This window comes from Balaenoptera acutorostrata, chromosome 4 (genome assembly GCF_949987535.1).
Source record: "Balaenoptera acutorostrata chromosome 4, mBalAcu1.1, whole genome shotgun sequence".
Lineage (NCBI taxonomy): Eukaryota > Metazoa > Chordata > Mammalia > Artiodactyla > Balaenopteridae > Balaenoptera > Balaenoptera acutorostrata.
In genome coordinates, this window is record NC_080067.1 from 37,595,645 (window position 1) to 37,609,753 (window position 14,109).

General features: G+C 34.6%; 1 protein-coding gene across 19 annotated transcripts in view; it reads left to right on the forward strand.

Annotated features, from left to right (window-relative positions):
* MBNL1 (muscleblind like splicing regulator 1) overlaps window positions 1–14,109 on the forward strand; it is a 179,433-nt gene that overhangs the window by 97,189 nt on the left and 68,135 nt on the right. Inside the window, exon 1 of one of the 19 annotated variants that reach the window (XM_007188144.2) lies at window positions 11,550–11,574. The exons of the other annotated variants lie outside the window; for them this stretch is intronic. The gene's annotated coding sequence lies outside the window, so the exon portion shown is untranslated. Of the gene's footprint in view, window positions 1–11,549; window positions 11,575–14,109 lie in introns of those variants that run through there. 19 annotated transcript variants of the gene reach the window in all.

Sequence of the window (14,109 nt, forward strand, 5' to 3'; positions counted from 1 at the left end):
GAAGAAAACATGTCAGATCCTGCCCTTTTACAGATAATAGTCTTCCCCAGATCGCCCTCATGTTTCATTCTTTTTCATGCTTTTTTCTGAATCATAGTCAGGAATGAGACTCGTCCATCACACAGTTGATGGCCCCAGGGAACATAACGTGTGTTGATCCAGTAACTACATTGCATCAAAACCTTTTCAGTAAAGAGAATATCTGTGAGGTGAATTTTTTGTTCCCACAATATATTATAAATTAAAGATGCCCTTATTCTTCATGTACAACTCCTGGAATAGAGTACCTTCTTTCTCTAATTTGATCACTTAAGTTATATAATTGGTAGAGACTATAACATCATCGTTGTGTAGCAGTGCCTGCATCTTTTATATTTAAAATTCCTTATAACAAGAGACATCTGTGTACAATACAGCTATAGTGTGGCTTACAATAACTTTGTGTTTTTGTTATCTCAGTAAGAGATCACTTGCAAGGGGACAATGTACCCTTTGTGATTTCTAGTAAAACACTGCACGCTTTGACATGTCTAGCATATGTACAGCATGGCAGAGGTCACGAAGGATAAATTCATTACATGCCTGCTACCACTCCAGAAACTCACCCACTCAGAATTGATGTGGAAGTTGAAACCTATCTGACATCCCAGATGATATATTAACCAGGTATGTCCTCTAAATTGTGAAACAAAAGCTTTAACTGCATTATATATTTATGACCCAGAATGACCCATTAGTGAACAGACTTCAATTTAAAAACCTAAGTATCTTTAAAACATTTTATTCAGAACATATTTATAACTTTAGACTATTTTCCAAACCCAGTCCTGCCAACATGATTTAGTTTCCCATAAAATATTTTAAATCAGTTACTTCTAGTTTTGACAAAAGCTTCCAACTTGGGGGGAAAAAAAGTCAGTCAGACACGGTGAGAGAGATTGCAAAAGAACAGAAAGTAGATCTGTTACTACAGTGATGAAAAGGACTCCAATTTGTTATTTTGTGTCTTGTCCTACCTTTTTCTTGGCATAATGACTTTTGAAGCTGTAAGTAAAGATCAAGGGCAGACCATGTTAGGACCTTGGCTACAAATGTGCTAGCAGCTCCATGGAAATAGACTGCTCTGTCTGAACACTGAGCTATCTTTCATCACTCTGAGTTCAGCCTTTTATAAGTAAGCCTCTCTTCTGGGAAGCTCTTTAGATGATACCAGTCATGAAATCTATACCACCCAATTTAGGATGGTTGTGGCTTATTTAGAAAGCATTTAACTATGCTAGAGATTTGAAATACACGCATGTCATATCTTTAGCGAACTTAACACCTGTAAAATGTGTATTGAGATAAATTTTCTGAAGAGTGATCCGAAAACTGTACTATTTAACAGTTTGTAAATTTTGAAAGTAAAATGGGTATGTAGCTCTAACAATTTTCTGATAAATTTTATAGATTTGTAGTTCCTTTCATTACTTGGTTAACTAGTGAAAAATTACTGGATGACTTAACTTTTCTCAAGTCCCAGCAAACAAAGAGATAAAATGGTTGAATGTTTGCTATTCTCACATTGCTTCATGATAAGGCAAAACAACTCATGTATTAAAACTGTCATCCTTCATTCTCTGATGTCTTAAAGCCTTTCATTTTCAAATTTTGATACCGCAAATTGGATGAATGTAATTGAGCCTTTAAGCTCAGTTTATCTTCCCTAAAATAGAGATTGCTAAAAAGATATAGTATTAGAGATTAAGTTGGTGATGTTAAGCAATATTTTTAAAAGGAAATAGAAATAGAATTTGAAGATAGAATTGAGAAACCTTTGCTTAATTTTACTTTGTCTTAAGAACAGTTTGTGAACAACTGATATAGCCTTGAGGTTGGCATAACAGAGCTACATCATTTTAATTATACAATTCTGTTAAACATCTTTTAAAAGGCTGAAAATTTATGCAGTTTTTTCCCCTGGAAATTCCAAGATAGTTTCAAGGGACTTTTTTTCTTCTGAGATATTCTATTAGCTTAAAAGAGGAAGATATCTTCATCACATATATATGATATACATGTATGTGTATATATAGAGAGATAGAGTGGGGAGGGGAGGGGGAGGAGGGAGGAAGGTAAATTTTTGGACAAAAGCATAACAAAGCATAACAAAGCAGCTTGTGTCAGGACAAACATGTAAAAGAATGCTACATTTGCTACGACCTAGGAGGAAGGCAAGACTGACATTCCATGAGCAAACCTTCATTTCTTTATCTACAAAATTAGGCGGTTGACTTAATGCTATTTCTAAATTCTATTACAACTCTAAGATTCCACAATTATTTTTTTTTTTATTTTCTTTTTTTTTTTTTTTTTTTTTATTTATTTATTTATTTATTTGTTTATTATTTTTGTCTGTATTGGGTCTTCGGTTCGTGCGAGGGCTTTCTCCAGTTGCGGCAAGCGGGGGCCACTCTTCATCGCGGTGCGGGGACCGCTCTTCATCGCGGTGCGCGGGCCTTTCTCTATCGCGGCCCCTCCCGTTGCGGGGCACAGGCTCCAGACGCGCAGGCTCAGCAATTGTGGCTCACGGGCCCAGTTGCTCCGTGGCATGTGGGATCTTCCCAGACCAGGGCTCGAACCCGTGTCCCCTGCATTGGCAGGCAGATTCTCAACCACTGCGCCACCAGGGAAGCCCTCCACAATTATTTATTAACCACAAAATTAAAAAAAAAAAAAAAAAAGAGTAGTCTCAGTGATCACAGTGGAGTATAAAAGCTGTTAACTAGGTTTATAATCCTAGCCAGAGGATTTGTTGCTATTTGAATACTGAGTAACAACTTTCCAACCCTGAATTTAGTTACCATCAGAAGCATCTTATTCTGGTCTTAAAAGACCAATATATCTCTGATGTCAAAACATAATTTTTAGAGAAAGTACACATCTTTTATCACGTGTACTTTTTACCAGTTGATTTTTATAGCACTTAATTTTATTCCGTTTCAATCCATTTTTCTTCTTATTTTGCTGTGTGAGTCATCTTGCCAAGCTCTGCAGAGTATAATGTAATATCCTCAGCACCTAATAAGCTGGCAGATACATTTCCATTTGAATGTAGATGCTATGGAAAATTTAACTGAATTAGGCTATAATGCTTCACTTACTTTTAAGTGGTCCGTGTTGGAAGATTAATGAAAGAATCTTTCAGTTTATTATTATATTTTGGAAACGTAGCAATCCGATGCTTTGGGAGGATAGATTATGACAGGTGCAAGACTGAAATTTAAATACGTAGGCATAATGAAGAAACAAATATCACAGCCAATTAGGAAGGTGAGCAAGCTTTTGAATGTCAGTCATCCTTTGTTGTTTTACCATTCCTTATGAAAATGAGGGACATCAAAATAATTGCTTAGTAATGTCAGTTATTTTGGACAGTGAATTAAGACAGATTTTCTTTACAGATCATCGCATTTGTCCTTAATTAATGGTCAAGTAATAGTTTGCAGATTATTAGACATTAATATTTTGAGGTAGCAAAGATGGACTAAAATGATACTAAAATGATTTGGTTGATTTAGGAAAAGTGGTGATTTAATGCAAAACTCCATGTTTATCTATTTCTAAATAAGTTTTTTAAGTGAAGGTTTTCAAACACATACAGAAGTGGAGAGAATAATATACTGTAATCTTTGTGTCAACAATTTTCAGTATTTGTTAATCTTGTTGCTTCTATCCTTCCACTTTTGGAGGGGGGGGGTAGGCAGTGGGCTCTAATGTTTTAAAGCAAATTCTAAATGGCATATCGTTTTTTGTGTAAATGCTTTAATATATATCTTTTACATATAAAGACTTTAAAAGATGAGGATCTCTGATATCTCTTCTTCTGTAGAAACATTTAAGTTTAAAGATAACTGTAAATTAGAGAAGAATAGCTCAGCTATAGAAAGAGCACTTATAAAATCAGCTTTTATTTTAAATTTACTGTGTACAGTGATTTATTATTTGAAAATTATCCAATATTTGTCCAATGAAAGACATGTTTAGCTTTAGAGTTTTGTGTGTATGTGTATGTGAGTGAGAGGAGAGGGTTGGATAGAGAAGGGTCACTTTCAATTTTTGGATAATGGGTACGTGCAGTGATCTGATGAAAACAAAATGCTCTGAGGCATCTTCAGCTGGAAAACATCTGTACCACTTTCTGTGATCCGTGCCAGCCACCAGCGTCTCCCAGCAGCACTGCAAGCGACTACTTCCCAGCTCTATTATAAATCATTAAGTAGCTACACCACAGTGGCTTTAACCCATAGAGCTGACAGATTTGCCTTGGCATTTCCCTTACGTGGCATGACCATTCAAACCAGGGTGTCAAATTGGAGTCAAAGGAAGCCAGCTGAAAACGGGCAGGGTGTGATTGCCAGGAAAGTGAAATTGATGTATTCCTCGTGGAATAATCTACATAAAATTTACCAAAGAAGAAGGAAGTGTTCAGTGTGCATTTGAACATGGAAAAATAATTGGAAAAATAGAGGAGGGCTTCAGGGATGTTGGAACTGTCAGCAAGGCAGATTGCCACCCCATCATCTCCTGCCCACTGCCCACAGATCCTTTGCGTTCTGTTAGGTCAAAAGAGGACTTGTGAAGTGGGAGTAATCCTCTTTCCCTTGGACAAAGTAGAATTGACTTCATCATGTTATTTCTTGGAACGTGTCTATTATTCTTATATCTTGGACAAAGAAAATTATTCTTATATCTTGGACAAAGAATATATCTTTTAAATATGTATATTATAAGGAGTTGAGGTTATTAGCTCCTTTTGAGAGTAGTTGTACTCTGCAGTGAATAAAGATGGGTTTGCTCCCAAAGGAATTGCTTTTCTTCCTCACGTAAAGCTTCGATGCTAAAAGCCTCCTCTTGGCAATCTGTTTATAGCTCTTCTCACAATGAAGTGTAGAGAATTGAAGATTAATTCCATTGAAATCATAAATGCACTGCAGTCTGTAGATTATCAGTTAGTCAAGATAAACACCACTGATTACCGCTGAATTATGCATATAAATATTTACAACATCCTGGGTAATGAATTCATAAAAATAAATAATAATTATAATAATAGAGACCTAGTACTCAAATTTCCATGTAGTTCTCAAATGCTGAAAGGAGTATTTTCCTACGAGTTAATACTATGGTATAATTTTAACAAGGGTAAGAAGTATTTGCAATGCAATGTTAGCCACATTTATTTCCCTTTAGATTTTAGAAAATCTAAATTTTGATATCAACCCTTTGTTTCCTAGAGAAATTTCTACATATTTTTATATTCTTGATACAGGACACATCAACATATTTATAGATTAATAGTTTGAAGTGTAATATGAATTACATTTTACAAAAGTTTTTTAAATTTCAGAAATAATTTTTAAATTAATGACTGAAATATTTAAAATTTAAAATATAGGGGTTTTTTTTTCTGTAGGACTCTTCTGTTAAAGTGTTCAGAAACATACAAATATTTGACTTGGATGTCTTAGAAAATATTCTCACATATTGTCTTGAAGGAGTATAAAGTGAACTGCACTTTATTTATCTCTACTGTTGCAATCTTTCGTTTAATACAGTGATACAGTTCTAGCTTTTCAGTTGGAATCTCTTAAATTAGAGAGTCTTTGAAAGTGCTGTTGTTATTTGTGGTTCACACCTGAAATATGAAGCTGTTTTAGAAGCAGAATGAAATGTTTATGGTAGATAAGACTTGCTGACTAATAGTTGTTGGATACTTACCATTTGTCAAATTGTTATGTAGATGATCATATATTAGATCTAGCTGAGAGGAGAGCCAAAACCCAAGGAATCTAAACACTTTGTTGGCAAATGGTGTGTTTTTAGGAATAAGAGCGTGTTGTGAAGAATACTTCACAACAGAAACTTCATGTGATTTGTTCCAATTACATCTCTTAGCAGATGATCTGAGCGGTGCAGCCCTGTATGTCTTCTTGGAGAACTCTGATTTTGCTGTTTCACCTCGGGGTCTGCATGCCAGTTAGGTTCCCCATCTTCTCCTGGTTGTGTTTCCCTTTGCCTCACTTCCTCTTTTCTCTTACCTTCCCTTTTCCTCTCTTTCCTCATACTCAAAATGTGATTTGGGGTCGGGGTTGTGGTGGGTGATTCACATGCCAACTTCCTGCTACTTTAATACGAAATCCCAAAGCCATGGCAGTGAGAAAAATACAGCAATAACAGTGAGTCTCTGCCAGGTAGTTGAAAGATTTGCGTTGTGAGTAAGAAGCTATTAATAATGGTTATATTCATTCCTTTCTTCAAAGGTGTCTTCCTTTTTTGCTAAGGTGACGTTTTACTATTTTTAATAGAATTATGCTCAGATATGATGCTTTTAAACATTCGATTGGCCGGGTCTTTGTTTTTATGTGGGCCTTTGAATCTCGGTTGATTTAAAAGTACCTACTCCTCTCCTGCTCGATAATGGCAAGAGACCATCTGCAGAGACTTGAACTTGTAGCTAGTGTAGAAGACACACCGTAGCTGGCAGAGTGGTTAGAGAGCCCAAGCTAAGAAGTGCAAACCCTGACACCTCCACTTATCAGCCACATGACTATTAGCTAATTACTTAACCTGTTTGTGTTTCAGTTTCCTCATATTTTATTTGGGGATATTAATAGTGCCTACTGAATAAGATTGTAAGGGCTTAAAAGAGTGAATACATACAAAGCACTTAGAACGGTGCTTAGCACACATTATATGATGATAAATGTTAGTTGTCATTATGTGTCCAAAGACAAATTGTTGATGGAAATAAAATGTATCCTCTGATATACATCAATATATTTGGAGGTCACATTCATGATTCAGAATTTTGGGCAGTTACTTGTTTAGAATTATTTAACATTGAGTAAATTAAGTATCTTTTATAGTGCCTTAAATTTCTTTTAAAATCAGAGCTATCACATTAGTTAATTGTTTGATAAAACATACAGCTGTCAAATTCTGGGAACCAGGACAGAGTGTTTTGAGAATATTTCATCTGTTCTTGCTATCCAAATGAGATGTAGGAGTGCACGTGTGCCTATAATATTTATCAGTTTTAATTGTTCTGTTTTATGATAGCTAAACTCACATTTTACTACTAGGAAATAGGTATACTATAATGCTTGTTTTTAATGCTGTTACCTCTCCAAATTTATATAAATATTTAATATCATATGCCTTCCTGATATTTATATAATAACTAGACAGTTTTTTGCAAAACTATTGTTGTAAAATGTGCCTATATCATTGCTTTTTCCTATGAAAGATTTCTTCTTTGAAAAATTTGGAATCTTCTTATAATTCCAATTATATCAAAAACTCATACCCAATATATTATGTTACATCATTGTTTGAGTAGTTTTAAAACTGTGTGTTTGTAGTAGACTGAATATCAACTCTTCTTTTGATTTATAATATGATTATCCTGCATGTTTAACACATGCTGAATAACTTAAAACTAGGTTGGAAACAGTAGCAATTAAATATAAAAACTTGTATGGGAGGTTGCCACTGACATTTCTGACAATTAACCTTGAGTTTTTCATTGATGACCATAGCAAATTGACAGAACACTTAAGTAGGAATTCCTATACATGTAGCTCTCTCCTAACTGCGAATATGGTTAGTTCTGAAAACTTTTATCAGAATATCTCATTTTTTGCCAACTAATAATCATTAATATTGAGTAATTACAGCATGTTGCCTTGCATAGAAACCAACTGAGGATGCTTAATAGCTTTTCTTGGAGGCTTAAATATTAAAATCATTTCAGCTTTTCTTTCAAACTATTGTTTTGATTGTACTTTATATTTTTGGCAAGATGTAGTTTCCTTTCCTGGGATCATTCCAGATTGCTCAGAATTGTCTTCATTAAGTTTACTGGAACACAGATTTTCTAAATGACATTTTAATAATTGCTACAAATAAGCAGAGAAGAACCAGGAGGTTGTAGTAGGGTTGTTGGGGGTTTTTTGTTTATTTTGTTTTCTGATTGTTTGTTTTGAGGTTTTTAAAATTTGTTTTATTTTGGCTTTTTCTTTCTTTCTTTCTTCCTTTCTTTTTTTTTTTTTTTTTTTTTTTGGTCAAAAATTCAGATGAAGATGGTTTAAAGTACCCTGCCTCTGCTCCACCTGAATTGGTGAAGGACTCCAATTTCCTTGAGATACACGAGGCTAATGACATAGGATGCTTAGACTAGAAGGCAATTAAAGACCTTCACAAGAGGTATAATTTCTAAAAGTAAAACAGCTTAAAACCACAGACAGCTATTCCCAGCCTGGATGAGTTTATATTCTAAACCACAAAGGTCTCTTCTTAAAGATTTCTAGGTATGAAGATTTTTATACTATTGTTCAGTCGTACATTTCAGGCTCTATAACCTTGAGATCAAGAAATTTTCCTTCACTATTCATCTCTTCCTCTGTTTTCTGTGGTTGAGAGGTCTCCTTTTGTTACAGATTTGAAGTTTAAAAGATGCGTCAGAAAGTATAAAAATAGGAAGTGCCCACATAATTCACCAATTAACAGTTGTAGAACATATTGGCCCTTGAATGCCTAAAATACAGTGCCTGAAATTATTAGAGGAAGAAAGAAAGTGGAATAATTTAAGAATCTGACACTCTCCTTACCTTCCAAATTGCTCAAATCAGACACTTTTCTTTTGTATGAACTCTTCAGGTCTTCAAGTCTAACTGGCACTGAGCCAGATAGAAAGGAGAGAAAGAGAAGATAAGGGGAATGGACAGGAAAACAAGAAATGGATGAAAGAACATTCAGATTGTTAATCGATTACTAGGTATAAGCCTCTAAAGAGGTTTTACAAGAGGTTTTACAGCTTTTGCCGTATCATCCTTGTCCCCAGAGGCTTGGCTGAATATATCCTGAGTATTGTGAGCTTGAATAAGTAATATTTCTGACACCTTAGTACATTATGTTAAGCCCTTCATATGGAACTTTTCATTTACATTTACATTTTCACATGCTATATTTTAATATGGCTTTTATATGTTTTCCTGCATTAGGTTTAGTTTTTAATAATTTATGAGTGTTTATGCACTTTAAATGTGTATATATTCCACTGCATATTTCTCTAAGCATTGGGTTACTGTTTTTTCCCATGTTTTTGTTTGGCATTATACAGGAAAACTCTGAATGCTCAAGAAAGTCATAAACCAATTCCAAGTTAAGATTTTTTTAAATATGGCAAGTTCTTATACCATAGCATTTGAGAAGTACACAGTAAATAAAACAAGGCCGGGGGGTGAGATAGAATAAACTGGCTTTGTGTCAGAAAATGATTCCTTGTTTTTGGGCAAATCCAAATGGCAAAAATCATGCATCTTTCCCCAAACTAAGATTTTATAATAGATGTTTTTATTATAACAAGTTTTATTCTTATATTACAATTAAGTAAAAGACATAAATTCTGCCCATATTCAGAATTATTTGTAACAAAGCTGGGATTGAAAGATGAACATGTCTGGATTTGGGGAAATGTGTACAAATATGGCTATATGTGAAGGTAGCAGAAGTTTATAGTTTTCCTTACTATAACTATGTACTTTATATATACCCTAAACTTCAGGCTGGACATAGAAAAAGCCCAGGGCATATTGTGTTAGTATGTATCCTAACTTGTTAGAAAATAAAAATAAAAACAAATTCTACCCATAAATGCACACTATTTTCTTAAGAAAAAATTCCTGTTTATAGTTTGATATTTAGAATTTTAATACAACATGAAAAGGTGAAGACATTTGATTGGTTACTTATTGAAATATTATAGCAGAATAGGGAAATATGTTCAGTGTTGTTTACTAGAAAATCACTTATCAGAAAATTCGCTTCAGAGATAATGTAGTATAGTGTAGCAAAATTTTATTTTATTTTACTTTCCCACATCCATATTTTTATGAAAGTTGGTCTTAATTTAATATACAAATAATTATTCTTTCTATTCACATATGTTCATTTTCACAAGTTGTTCTATAAAAGGTGTGTTTTTTACTTCTCTGGTTAAATGTTATCTAGTTTAGCATTGTAACTCCGTAGGCTGAGAAAAGACTAAAATATGCGTTCCTCTAAAATGCTTAACTTTGTTTCAACATAATCAACCCAGTCAAAAAGTTTGAACAGGTTAGTTATTTGATGTCAAATAATTGTTTGATTGACTTATTACTTTGTTTTTTAACTGTTTTTTTTTGACACCCTAACCTGCTTCAGTACAGGGATCATATTTTTTGAGGCCAGAGACATATTAGGTGTTTGGGGTATTTGTCAATTGATTTAGAAACAACCTTAGTGTAACTAAGTTACAGTTACACTAAGTCATAACACACTCCTTAGTTACCCCAAGGAGGGTATATTTAGACTTGTTTAGTAAGCAGAGGTGGTAATGTTTAATCACATAAGCAGATGTAAGTATGAAATAGTTTGCCTTTAAACCCACTTGGCAGTAGTAAGAGTCAAATGGAAAACTAGCTGATTACTCTTACCCTGTCTTATGCAGTAGTTAAGTGGAATGCCTCTCAGACAATGATTGATTAAGGGAAAAGAAACATTTTTCTTTCCTAAAATCATAATGGAGACTCATAAGTATGAGGACATTATGAATCTATGATAAAATCTTTGTCCTTTGCTGTATGTTAGGCCACATAGCATTTTTAAGAAGGCACAAAAGCTGGAGAAGTCATACATTGTGTTAGTAAGAGGAACTAGAGAGATAATGAAAGTAAGACTTATCTTGCCCTTTCCCTAAAGCTTCAAGTAATTTGAAGTGTGAAACAGAAAATAAAACTTTGGAAATCCAAAATAAATGGGAAAATGTGTTTTTCTAGAGGCTCTTTTTCATTTTTCTAGTACTTCTCCTGTCCATGAATGTTACCGGGTATGTAACCCAGGCAAGAAGGCAGAGTGCATTATAGCTTTCATATTTTTCAGTTTAGAGATACTTGGGAATTTCCTGGTGGTCCAGTGGTTAGGACTCGGTGTTTTCACTGCTCTGGCCCCAGGTTCAATCCCTGGTCTGGGAACTAAGATCCTGCAAGCCGTATGGTGAGACGAAAAAAATAAAAAAATAAAGATACTTGTCCTTAATGACAGAATGTAAGTAGGAGTTGGATAGGTGTCCTTCTGTTCTGTTCTCTCTTCTTATTACATCAGGCAGGGGTGATCTCTTATTTTTCTTACCTTTTAAATTCAGTTTTTGTTATCCTAACACTTTCTGCAACTTCGTTTTGTTTGTTTTTTTTGTTGCTGTTTTGGTGGTGGTGGTGGTGGTGATTTGTTTTTTGGGTTTCGGGTTTTTTTTGTCATAGCATTCTTAGTTCCATAATGCTGCTTTACTTTGTTTATCATTCCCATTCCATACTTAATCAGGGTGTTTCCACGTATTAGTATTATTGGTCTCCCGTTAACATGTCTTTCAAGGAGTGGTTCTCACCTGAGAGAGAGTGGGGCCATCCTTCCAGTCTCACAACTAGGAAAAGGGAAGACCTGCCTGATCCCATCTCTGGACTCAAGGGGCCCAGGAGACAAGGGCTGTCCTCTAAGGTATTATTAGCATTTTGCTTTGAGAGAAGTTTCTACCAAAATTTCTCTAGAATCTCCTTCTATTACCCACTAAAAGCCTCTCCATCAGACAGCTTGCAGAGAATGATTTTGTGCACATGGACTTGCTTTTGTGTGCTTAGATGAGTCTATTTTCTGTAGTCTGTAACAGCTATTACAACGGGTGGAGCTTGGAATTCTACCTTAAACCGGGAAGTCTTACAGAGTTCACAGAACTCCTGAAGGAGTTCACAGTTTCAATGGGGGCATTCAGAGGCCCTAATATTTTATGTTAATTCTTCATGTGCGGTTTCCTGAAGAGTGAGCCCATAGCATACAGGGGTGTCTCTGAGCCTCCACAGCTTAAGAGCTGTTTATATGCCCTGTACAGAGCCAGAAAGTATTCTGAAAATAGCAAAGATCTGAAAACTTTGGTTATAGAGAAATACTGTTTCATGAATAGAGAATACATTAAATTAGATTAGATGAGCTGGTGTAAAGGAGCCATTGTAACAAGATCAACAAAGGTTTGTTATCCCTGTGGAATAGCTGCCATGGAGCTAAATCCCAAGTGACCCTACTCCGGTTGTTTTTGGAGGAATCCTCTGGGCAGTTCTGCATTGTATTGATACTGAAGCTGCGACATGAACACTTTTCAGAATGTAGATGTGTTGTGGTATATTTCAGAGTCCTTTTGCCTTGAAAACTGTGTTGAAACATGTGTTGCTGTCATGTTGGAAAAATAACACCTAACAAAAATGATGAATTTGGAGAGTGTACCTTTAATCTGTGACTAAGAGAATTAGTGATTTCACCTTCACTCGCCTCAGATTCCCTTTGTAGGTAATGGGCATTCAGCAGATCTCTAGCCTCTAAGTAAAATCTGTACAGTTAAAGGGAGTTTGAGATTTACTGTTTATTAGATTTATTATATATTTAGATTAAATGAGAGTTTGACTTTGTAACCTGTTATTTCGGTAACAAAGTGACTAACATTTTCATGTTACTTTTCAAAATGTAAAATTTAAATAATTTGTATTTGAATGATTACAGACCCCATATGCTTAGTGTACAACAGAAGTTTATAATGTTTTATTTTAAGAAAAGTTACATTTGGGAGAGGGTGGTAGACGGAGTTAGGCTATAGCAAACTCTGCCTAGAGGAAATACTTCTTGGAGAAGCTACTAATCATTATACTTTTTATCCATTTTTAGGGTATATTAAAAACTTTTAAAAAGTCTTTTTCATATATAAAATAACGCTTTATCCCCAGAGAATATTGCTGCTGGGTTTTTGCCTGGCTAGAAAATCATAGAAAAATCACTGAAGATGAAATGTACAGTTTGAAAAGAATCCAAACTGAATTCAAATTGATTTTTTAAAGTTACAAACACATCTTATTGTCAATTTAAAAACCGTAAAACGTCACGACATTACTCTCTGAACAACATATTTTAGAAAAAGAAACTAAACAACAAATAGATTACAGTCATAGTAATTTAGCATCCCTTCAGGCAGCCTGATACCGTGCTAGTTGTTGAACCAAATCGGAAGGGCACCGAGGCAAGTCATTTGCAACGTTCGCTGGCAGGTGTGGAGTTAGTTATGATGTTTGCTTTCCAACTTTTGATTTTGAAACTTGAAATCTAAATCTGCAAAGGACATTCTTGCTTGATCAAACAGACATTCTTTTGTGTTGCTTTGGAAATGTCTAATTGTATAAACCAATGCTGTCGGGAGTTTATAATTCCAAACTTTGTACCATTAAGATAAGCTGTTGTCCACAGTTGGCCAGTTGTTTATCTGGCAGATGTAATTCTTTAGTGGGCATGTTCTCATAGAACTTGTTTGGATAATTATTATTTACTCTTCAGGCCTGAAAGGAAGAGCAAATAACGATGCTGTAATTTTCAGGATTATTTATACTTTTTAGGTAATGCAAGAGAGGTTGCACATCTCTAGTAGAAATCACAGGAGAGAACTCTATTTGGTAACAATACTTAGTTGTGAGATGTGATTTGCATCTTTGTTGCAGTTTGAAAGACAAATAGCTTAAGGTTTTTAAAAAATGTAAGATATTTTTATATATATGCTTTTTTTTGAGAATATATCTCCTTCTTGTATTTAGACCTTTTTTAAGTTAAGTTCTTTAAGAGCCATTGTTGCCTTAAATAAGCAAGGTGCTCTCTAGTCCTCTTTGAGGGCAGAGAGAATGCCCACAGGGGAGGAAGAAGGGAATGTAGAGGATTGGTACTCTCATGTACTTTTTAATGTTTCAGTTCAGGTCTTCTATAATTAAAATATCCTCCTCTTTCTTAACAACTACTTTCTTTCATCTTAAGTATACTAGATTAAAATCTTCATCGACTTCAATGGTATCTAATCATACTAATTCTGGATAATCAATGGTACACAACATTAATGTATTAATTAAGTATTCTATTCAGTGTCTTTTCCACGTAGCAGATCATTCTACCCTCAACTGATGAAGGTATATATACTTTAAAATTTTCATCAGTCATAGGATGATTTCCTTT